This window comes from Seriola lalandi, unplaced genomic scaffold (assembly GCF_002814215.2).
Source record: "Seriola lalandi dorsalis isolate HSWRI2012SDOR001 ecotype SW California unplaced genomic scaffold, Sedor1 jcf7180002054864, whole genome shotgun sequence".
Lineage (NCBI taxonomy): Eukaryota > Metazoa > Chordata > Actinopteri > Carangiformes > Carangidae > Seriola > Seriola lalandi.
The window spans coordinates 2,388,281-2,399,287 of record NW_019525417.1 but is presented as its reverse complement, the minus strand read 5'-3'; the positions used below and the strand labels follow the sequence as shown (position 1 = coordinate 2,399,287).

Genomic DNA, 11,007 nt, shown 5'->3' with positions numbered 1-11,007 from the left:
TACTGACACCCCACCCCCCGTTTCACTGCCTCCCGCTCTCTTCACTTTGACTGTCACACACACAAACCCATAGGGAGAAACCACACACAGCATCGCATCATAGGCATACTATTTATAGTCCTTCCTCCAGTTTGTGTAAATGAGTGTGTGTGTGTGTGTGTGTGTGTGTGTGTGTGTGTGTGTGTGTGTGTGTGTGTGTGTGTGTACGTGCGTGAATCCATGTGTGTGGGCAAGTGTGTGAGAGATAGACAGAGAGGGATGAAAAGCGGGTAGGCGGGTGGATGTAGGCTACTTGTACATTTATGTGCACGCTCTGCATTATGCCTCGGACTGGCAACAACATGAGTGTGCATCATGAATGTACATCACGACAGCACATCTTCACGACAGATGCTGTGGATGTTACCACTCACATGTACGATGCAGCTGGAAGCAACGCGTGTCTCGTTTTTAATGCTCAGCTCCTATTCATGCACGCTGGAACGAGGGAGTTGTGACATTGTCACAGAGAAGAGGAATATATTCAATTGTCAGTATTCCTGTGTGTGCGTGTGCGTGTTTTTGCATGTGCGTACAATGGATTTGAGCATTTACTTTAGAGTATACATGATTTAATGACTACATATTTGTGTGTGTGTGTTTGTGTGTGTGTGTGAGTGTGTGCACACGTGTGTTTCTCTGATGCGTATCAGTTAGCATGTGCTTAAGTGTGCATGCACCTGAATGCACATGCATCCATGCTTGCACGTAACGTGCACAGGAATGTCCCCGTGCACGCTCACCTCCTGCTCATGTGTACGTATGTGCGTGGTAGGAAGTTTTGATGCGTCTCTGTCAGGCCTGGCTCAGTTTGCTCTGTTCGTTTTTAATGACGCCTCCAGGGAAGCTGACAGTCGCCGTGTTGAGCGCACAGCCTTTGATGTGAGTGATTATGACATCACAGACGTGCAGCCGAGAAGAGCGGAGGAGTGGGGATCCGTGCTCTCCATTTTTTTCACTTCCCAGTGGCATATTATTTAGAAAGAAAGAGGGAGGGAGAGACAGAGACACACAGAGAGCGAGAGAAAGAGGGAGAGAGAGAGAGAGAGAGGAGGAGAGATTAAATATTTGGCCAAAACCAGAATGCGATTTTGTGTTCACACAAAATGTGCTGCCGATTGATGTTTTTGCCTTTGTTGCTATTGTTTGACACGGACCAGAATATACGGGCACAAAAAACTGCCTTTTTTTAAGGATTCTGTCTTTATATCTTTAAGGGAAAGAGACTGTATTTGGCTTCACACACTACATACTAATGCATCAACGGCAAATAAATTTAATCAGTCACTTGCGATCAACGTTGTTTTAGAAGGAAATGCTAATTAGCAATGCCTTTGCTAGTGGAGGACAGTCTCAGGTTTGCATTTGATCGATGGTGAGCGTTAAGTAAACAAAGGTAATGCCATAGGACAGACCTAGATGCTCAACAAACCCTGAAGCAGTGCATTCAGAGAGGCAGACCAGGAGGCTGTCGTTTGTTGCTGGTGGAGGTAAAGCCAGCAAAACAGAATAAATGAGTTCATTAGAAACAGAGCGAGGACTTGGCCCTGGGAAAGGCAGTGGGACGTTTTATGGTGCACGACTACACCCTCTTTCCTCTGTTTTTTTTTCTTCTTCTTCTTCTCTCCCTCCTTCCATCCTCTATCAATCCCCCACTCACAGGCCAACACAACCAAAACCCTGCAAATGAAATCCCCTTTTTTCCCCTTAAAGCCTCTTTCCCCTTCACTTTGCGTCCTGATGCGCTTTTTATCATCAAAGTTGCTCCCCAACCCTTATATTTAAAAAGTTTTCTGCTGTCTTCTTTTTTCTTTCGCTGCCAGGTGAGCCGAGAGAAGAGGGGATTTGGCTTCCTAGTGGAAATGCCCTGTAAGCATGGCTGTAGGCTGTTGGTGTAGCTCAGACAAAGTACTAACGGGGCTGTGTGTGTGTGTGTACGTGTGTGTGTGCGTGCGTGCGTGCGTGCGTGCGTGCGTGCGTGCGTGCGTGCGTGTGTGTGCGTGTGTCTGTGTGCAAGTGAGTGAGTGCAGAGTCAGGAGAGACTTTGGGTAAACAAGCGACAAGTGATGTTAAAGTGACACTGACATTGATAGATGGATTGTTTCCACATCCCTCGTTCCATTATAGTGAAACTACAGGTGCACAGGATTATGCTGATAGAAAATAAGTATCTGCTAACGTAATTAAATCAACCATCCTGGCACAGGAAGCAGTGTCACTGCATTATTTGAAGACAATGAAAACATTCAAGAGGCACATTTGAGTGATAAACCAACACGACGCAAAGAAAGACCAGAACAGCACAGGTCAGGGGGCCCGAGGGCTTGTGGGAACGTTAACCAAGAGCCACTGTTAGGAGTGATGGCGAAAAGACAAAGTGCTCAGTAAAAAGTATGACTGTCTTAATCGTGTCTTTTTTCTCCTGATCCCAATCTGAGGTCTTTAATATCTAGTATCAAGTCCTGTCCAATATTATTGTATTTTTTCCAACAGTGTATATTTAGCAGGTACAGTAAGTCTACACTCACATTTGTAAGGCAATTTGGCAGCAGAACAGCTCTGTTTTCTTTGATGGTTTCCTGTAATATTTTTCAATAGTTTCCTACAGTAGTGTGTATAATATCTGTGGAAAGGTGCATCAGTGTGGATCTTTTTTGGGAAGAACTTTTGAAAAGGATCTTGTTCTCCAGCATGAACAAAATACTGATGTTTAGGTGCAGTTTCCATCCAACTGCAGCACTAAACCTACAAAATATTACAAAAAGCATGGTCGTACCTGTTTCATAATCCCTCCATTCCTGGAAACACACACAAAACACAAGCATGAACAACATAATATAAAGCAAGACACCACCAGTGGAAAAAGTTTTCTTATTTTAAGTCCACAGTTATTGAGGTGAAAAATGGAGGGGTTCTTTTTCAGAGATGGCGACGTGAGACAGGCCATAAAATGGGGCACGTCCCAAACGTCGGGGCCCCTGACTGCCGTGTTTGTGATCCCACGCTCCAGTTTCAGACTCATACTACAGCAAGAGGCATTAAAAAGCCTCTATTGATTCTGGCAAAAATCCTCATGAGTGGGAGGGTGTGTTTTTTTGTGTGTGCACGTGTGTGTGGTTGAGTGTGTTTGGTGGGTCACAGGGTGGAGTTGCAGAGCTCGAGCTAGTACAGGGTGCAAATACCCACCAGCAAGTCCTCCCGCACACATATAAATACTTTCACATGCAAAAAAATAAAAATAAAAAATAAAAAAAAAATAAAGCGATCTGGCATTCACTCAAACATATTGTCAGATATACACTATAGGCCTCAGCAGCACCATATGCCCCCACACAGTGCACAAAAGGAGCATGCACTCTTGAATACTTAGCACCATGTTCCAAGTAAAAAAAAAAAAAGAAAAAAATGCATATAAATACACACAAGCAAGCACAGGTACAAAACCTGCCAGTGATACTCACGACATATCCACTGACACCCCAAACCCTGCTCTTGTAACAGCAATACAACACTCCTCGTAAACACTCCCATTCAACAACATGATACTCTGATAGTCAGAAAGAGAGAGAGGTGGAGAGGAATAGGGAGAAAGTAAAAGAGAGAAGGAGCGAGAGAGAAATACGGCGTCGATTGACTCGCACTGTAATAGTGAGCCAGATGAGAAAATATAGAACACTGTGAATCAATGCGTCATTTCAGAGAGCTTTCACACACATATACGCACAAACACACACACACACACACACACACACACATAATGGAGTACATACACACACAGAGTTTTCAGCCCAGGGGCAAACAAACACCAGAAAAGATGGGGAAGCAAATGAATAGCAGGAGGGAGGAGAGAGGAAGGGGCTGATGAAGGCAGGTTGGAGAGAGTGGGTGGATGGAGGGAGTGGGAGGAGAAGTATAGTCGAGGTGCGTCCATACTGACTGATTTGTGTCTGTTTCTTTTTTCACCCCATCCCCCCTCCCCCCTCCTCCTCTCAGTTGAGATAATGCCAGGGCAAGAAATCCATGGCATTGATTGGCTCCTGCGACCCAGTTTCATGGCAGCTTTTTCTCAATAAGTCGCCCTCATTGGTCGATAACTGCCAGGCTCCCCAGGTGAAGTGGGTGAAGGGGTGTTTGGTGGGGGAGTTTTGGTGGTGCTCAGTTATGATTTGTTTCCCCAAAGCGTGCACAAGTACAGTCATTCACTCCTTCTTTGTAGATTTAGATTAGTGGTGCAGTGTGCAGCAGGCATAGCTGCACGTCCACATGAATAATGCTGCAGGCCCTGGAGCTAAAACATCCCCTTCTTCTCCCCACGCCATCACCTCATCAACTATCCTAATCACCCTTATTGAAAAAGAAAACCGTTTGCCACATAGCGCGCTCCAATTAATGAATCCACAGTCATTGACAGAATGCTGGAGTGATGCACAAGCAAGTTTTGGCCCAAAACGACACAGCGTCAATACGCATATGCTCTTCAGCAAAAGCCCACAGATTTTTTTTTGTGAACTCATACACCTAATTATTTTAGTCTTGCATGTCTAACAGTAGAAAGAAGAAGACTGGCGGGTACTGACAGTAGTCAGTGCAACAAAAGAATAAACAGTATCCAGTGTCCAAAGCGGAGCAAAGCTTTTAAGTGAGGCAGTATGCAGCTTGAATCTGGCAGGTCATAAGTCTGCAATAAAAATTCAAATGAGTCTCCACAACAGCCAGAGAGACTCTCTGAATGTAGTGTTTGTAATAAATTCAGAGTTAAACACAGATTCCACTGTTTGTTGTTAAGCTCATCATAGTTCATTAATTTTCTTCTTCTTTTTTTTTTCTTCTAACAGCCTCGGGCCTCAGTATCATTGGATCACATACAATATATGGCCCCACTCATATACTTTTGTGTACCTTTGGTTTGGGGCTTTTTTTAGATTGAGTTTCACCCTTCAGTCCCAGTCATGTTCCATCTTAATGATACAGCATGCAATGATACTTTAGACTAGTGATGGGAATTATGGCTCTTTCAGGGGATTGAGGAGGATCTTATGGCTCCGTCTCTTTCCAAGAGCCATTCGTTTCCTTTTTTCTTTTTGGCTGGACCACAACAGGGGAGCCAGCCCTTTAAACACAAATGTCTGTCCCTGACTGACTGGCTGAGTGACTGATGAAGTTACACCATTGTTTGGCTGAGTGTTTCTCCATTGGCTGTCAGAATCGGAATCGGAGCAAACAGTGCAGCTCGTTCCAAATTTATCGCACACTGAATTGATTATCCCTGTAACAAATTGATCACAATTTCACACACCCATACACAGTCCAGCTATATTCTAGCTTTTTACCTCAATCTTGTTTTTTATGTGTTATCTGTGAAATAATCGAAAAGAACAGTTCTCACCAGGTACGACTCAGTTCGCTTCATTCGTACCAAAGTGCCATTGAAAAGGTTTTTACCAGTTTGGTGTTGCAAGATCTTGACTAGACTGCACAGAGCCCTGACCTCAACCCCATCAAACACCTTTGGGATGAATTGCAACAATGACAGTCAGCCAGGCTTTATCGCCCAACATCAGTGACCTTCCTCACTAATGCTCTTGTGGCTGAATGGGAGCAAATCCCTGCAGCCAGCTTCTAAAATCTTGTGGAAAGCCGTCCCAGAAGAGTAGAGGCTGTCACAGCAGCAGATTAACGCCTAGGGTTTCGGTTTGATTGATTAATTGATTGATTTTTGCCCTGCACCACATAGTGCCCAGGCCATATGGGCTTAAGCTGTCAGTTTAATCCAACTGAAACGCTTGTTGGATAGTTGAATAGCATTAGAAGCCCCCTCCTGCCACACTTTTCCAGTGTGAGAATTGGGGGGGCTTGTGTCTGCCAATTTGTGTAACTTTCCGAAACCCACAATCCGACATTCATGCACGCCCTCAAGTCAAATTTATTCATACGACCCACCATCACAAATCACAAAATTGCCTCAAGGGGCTTTACAATCTGTACCACATATGACACCCCCTCCGTCCTTAGACCCTTGAATTGGATAAAGAAAAACTCCCCAAAAAAACCTTTAAGAAAAGAAAAGAAGGTGCACAAGGTTTGAGCTTCTTTCTCAAGCTCTCTGTCATTCTTCATACAACTAATTCCATTGCTTTTTGTGAGGACAAACAAGTGCAACACTATGAATGAATTTGAATCATTCATTTGTCCTGCCCCACTCTGTGATGGCTGCCTTTTCACCCCACCATCAAGTGTGGTCACTCTGAACAGCTATAAGCACTTTGCCTTCCACTGTGGTCGGACAACATATCACATGAACTGAGGTATTTCAAGCATAATGCTCACACTATAGACAGCAACAGCAACAACCAACATGACCACCTGGCAAATCATAAAATACAGAGAAGATTTTTTTTTTTAAATTTCCACTTTATGAAATGACCGGCCCGTCACCTATGGGTGTAGTGTTTGGGTGTCTGCATACTTTTGGCCATACAGCATCATTTTCGTTAAAACCCTTTAAGGAGTGAGTCATGAATGGTGCCGTAATTGTAGCAAAGATCATTACAAGCCTACACACCATCTTTTGTCATATAAAGTCTGAATACTCCCATTATCATTGGGCTCTAGGCCTGATTTTACAACCTCCCATTGCCAAGTGGAGTTTGAGCAGATTGTACAAATGAGAGAAATTCATCTGTTTGGAGGCAGCAGTTCCCTTTAGTCCAGTAATCCAACGAATTTGCAGAAGTGGTGCATGCTACCCACTGGGTCAATACATTGACGGTCCATATGTGAAATTACATACCTTCATACAACTGAGCACAGCTGTAAACCCGTTTCTGATGATAATCTCATTTAAAAAGAAGAGTTTGGAGTTTTGGCCTGGACTCTCCAGTGTAAGTATCAAGAAATAATAATTTAGCAAAATGCCCAGTTATCATTCTCCACTGGGACATGTGTTTGGTCATGATGTACTAATGGTTCTTATAATTTGAAAGAACACCCCCCCCCCCTTTAAATAATCTTACTACAATTTGTTGCTGACAGAAAAGATGAAGTCCTCAGCCAGCAGTGCGAAAAAGTGTGATATGCTCTCTAAAGGAATGGACTGAACTGTGTGAGCAATTCAAAACACCTCTGGTAAGTGCCATTATCGGGTGATCCAAATGTTTTTGTATTCGCTCTAAAAGCGTGTCCCCACCTCAGACATTTCAGAGGTGCCATAACTCTTTTCAGCATCTATTGCTGGCTCAAGCTATTGTCACAGTCTGAAATCAACTTGTCCTTTCCTTGAGTTTGTATTGATCCACAAAAGCATAGTCTTACATTGCACCGATGAGTCTTCATCCTCAGTTGCCCACTCCACTGAGCCTTTAAAAGTGTTAATGTCACTACTGGCACTTTAGGAGTCCTCCATGTATGCACCGGCATGGAAAGTGGTAAAAAAAAAAAAAAAAAAAAAAGTCAGGCACAGGCGCAGTTTCTTCACTCTTTTGACAGAAACTTTTCTCTGATGGCCACATTATTGTTCAAGTGCTGAGAAGTCATCCATCCAATTCTTGATGATTTGGGCTTTTTCATAAACCCCAAAAGCCCTGCACTTCCTTACTGATATAAACCCGGCAGTGGCTATGACTGTCGCTGGGGAGAGGACAGAAGTATGGGCTGCTGCAGCTGGATCTATTTCTCAAAAAAAAAAAAAAAAAGCTTTAATAGCATCCCAACCAGTGTGCGCCTGGCTTCAGCCCTGGTCGTGCGTATAGTTCACAGATTTAAGCATCTCCATAAGCTGGATGTGATAGTCATTCTGCCATTGTCAAACTTTTACCTCCTACTGCTGCTGCTGTATTGAGTCCGCCTGACTCCAGCTGCTTTGAAATATCCTGCCAGTCTGGGTTTTTTTTTCTTCCTTCTGAATAGCTGTATGTCACACTGCTATATCGGCTTGTCTTTTCCATGCTCTTAAGCCCCCACACACATACAGTACAGTACAGTCTTTCCACAACAGTAAGTGCAGTGTTGTCTGATCTTTTTATTGTAGCCTGTTCAGTTAATTTACCGTGCACATTAAACTTCGAGGAACAGAGACCAGATAACTGAAAACAATAAAATGCAATAAATCAGTCACACCTACAATATAATTTATCTATTAGAGTGTTGTTTTTATTGATCGTTTGAGAATATTATGGCCCATACTGTATACCTTTTCTTTCTGTCACGCATTAGTGCAGCTTGACTACGCCGTTCTACTCCCATGTCTCTCCCTTAGTTGTCAGTGCGGGACAGGACAGAGGCTTTGAAACACCAGAGAACATTTTCATTCAGTGGTTTCATTTTTTTCCTCAGGCTTTACCGGCCTCTTGTAGCTATCTTTCTATATTACTCTTAAGTTCTTTCTATTAATCCAGTGTTTTTGGTTTTTCGAGTGAAGAATTTCAGTTCGGGAAAGCTGCTTGTGTGAAATGAGTTCACTGAGAAAACTTTACTGTAAGCCCTTTTTCACATTAGCAACACAGATGATTTTATTAGAAGTCTCTTTGAGATGCTTTATTGAAGCAATGAACATTAGGTAGCGCTTATTTTCCAAAGTGGTTTTATAGAACTTTGGAATAAAGCGAGTAAAATAAAGTGTTTCAAAACTGATGCTAAAGTTGCTTTCAAGATGCAATGCTTCTTCTTTGGTAGCAGTATTTTAAAGTACTCCTTTGGTGTTATGCTATATAACAAATAAATTATTTCACAATGGCTGGAGAGGAAAAAATCACGAGCCCAGTTTGAACAAGGGCTTTTATAATGAGAACAACTAAAAGAAAAATTATTGTGTCAGTTCAAAGCAAAGGGCCATTATCATGCAATGCTTGCATTGCTGTTTTCTCTGTCTTCTTTCATCATAACCCTGATGGCAGAAACTGTTCAAGGAATGTATAAGTGATTACAGAAGAGCTAACAGTGTAGCAAAGTGGGAATATATAGGGAATGATTAGAAGACAGTGAGACGAAGCAGGTTAGAGGTAGAAACAGTAGCCATTGATTTTGTTGCTGGCATGAATGTTTTTAAAACTAGGACCCAGTGGTGAGCCATGCTGCAATATTAATGTTGTTTTTCTACTTCTAAAAGTTCCTATAAAGCAGAAACTAACCCCACAGTCTTCACAAAGGGGGTTGACTCTTCTCATGCTCAATAGTAGTGTGCCAAGAAAAAACACAACTCATTTTATTTTGTGACCTTCGCCACCTCACCTTCACTGTAGCCTTTGGAATATATAATATGGCAATTTCAATTTCTTTGTTTGGCCCGTATCATCTGATATGTCGGACAGAGTGGGAAGTAGCGCTCGCAAATCTTATTTCAGACCCCGCTGTAGCAGCTGGCCAGCTGGTGGCCGGCAGATGTGATAATGACACGACGCACCAGCTGAGGCGGGATAGCGGGCCACGACTCAGGCAGCTTTTAATAATTGATGGCAGCCAAGGCCCCGGATTGGCCAGTAATTGCATTACAGGTCACTTCTCAATAGCAATTTGTGAAAGTTGTGGTGATGTGTGCCGGGTGGCGATCAATAGGCACTGCCCAGAGATGTAGTCTTTCTTTCTCCTTTCCCCTCTCTCTCTCTCTCTCTTGCTCTCTCTCTCTTGTATGCTTGCTATCTTTCTGTTTGTATGAAGGCAAGAAGTCTGGTGGAAACATTTTTCTTTCAATGCTCTGTACCACGGCATCACCGCTGGGAGTTTTTCCTTCAAAATCAGATCAAAATACTGGCTTCAATCTAAGAGTAAAGTCACTGTGAGCGCCCACTACCCGCATGAACCCCTCGAATCCTCTGGACACAAATGCCATTAAAATACTGTATTTTTCATTCAAAGTGTCCAAGAATATGTAGAGGACCACTTACATGTAATTTCATGCCAATTCTATATATCTTAAATTTTCCTTGCTCAGCTCAAAACAGTTCTGTTTGCTTCATAATCACAGAAAATTTCCTTTTTTTGTAACAAAATTGATGCAGCAAGAGACAAGATATCAAGAACTCAGCTTGTATAGCTCTTTCTGCGAGCTGCAAACTGTGTCAGTCTAATTGTTGCCATTTTTGTGTAGAATCATTTCTGGCTCAACTGTTTCTCCAACTAGTGAAACAGCCGTCAATGAGCACAACACCAGACCTATATGAAGCTTTGGAAAAAGATGCACTACTGTATGGCTCTGATGAAGCTTGGTCAGGTGTGAGGAAATAACCACTAGTGACATCATCAGGCTTGAGCTTGGAGACTACAGATTTTAAAACTGAAAGCCTGTGTGTTGTTTGAGATGTTTACGGGTTATGGTCTGACAAAAAGACTTTCTTGGATGATGAGAACATAGGATCCAAGGATAGGTTGTTTTTTCTTTCAGGATGTCTCCTGTACCAATTTTGACCGCTGTGTTTTTAATCTATCTCTCCAACTTCTTGGAGGTGCAATACTAAATCACTGTGAGTGAGTGCCCTTTTAAAATAACAATATATGGCATATGCAGCTGAAACACAAGTGAGTGAAAGACTGCCTCAGGTTCAGAAGGTTAAAATAGCACAAGACCTCAAATCCAGCCTCATCACAATGCAGAGAGTTCTTTACTTACAGACTCTGAGCCCTGTGCCCCCTCTGGCTCCCCGGCTGCACTCATTTTCATGCAAGTTATTTACTGTTCTAGCCACAGAATCCCTCCCCTGACAGACTCACATACAAACACATACTCCATTCTCCTTCTCTTACTCCTTTCTTGCTCACGTTGTTGATATCTCACCCACTTTGACATGTAAACTATCAGTGTGTCATCTCGCTGCATCTGGTCTTCATTCTTTTTCTTTTGCTGTGTCTGTCCCTCTCTTTCTGTCTCGTTTTCCCCCTTTTCTCCTCCTGCTCCCTCTGCTGTGGCATGGAGAGGAGTGGAGGAGAGAAGAGTGGAGGAGACAGTAGATTTTGCATGCTCTAAATACAGCCTCTACG

The 11,007-nt window shown here is 43.0% G+C and overlaps 1 protein-coding gene across 1 annotated transcript in view; it reads left to right on the top strand.

Moving 5' to 3' along the window:
- The window catches only part of celf4 (CUGBP, Elav-like family member 4), a 90,733-nt gene that overhangs the window by 23,819 nt on the left and 55,907 nt on the right, over positions 1–11,007 (top strand). The window lies entirely within an intron of this gene.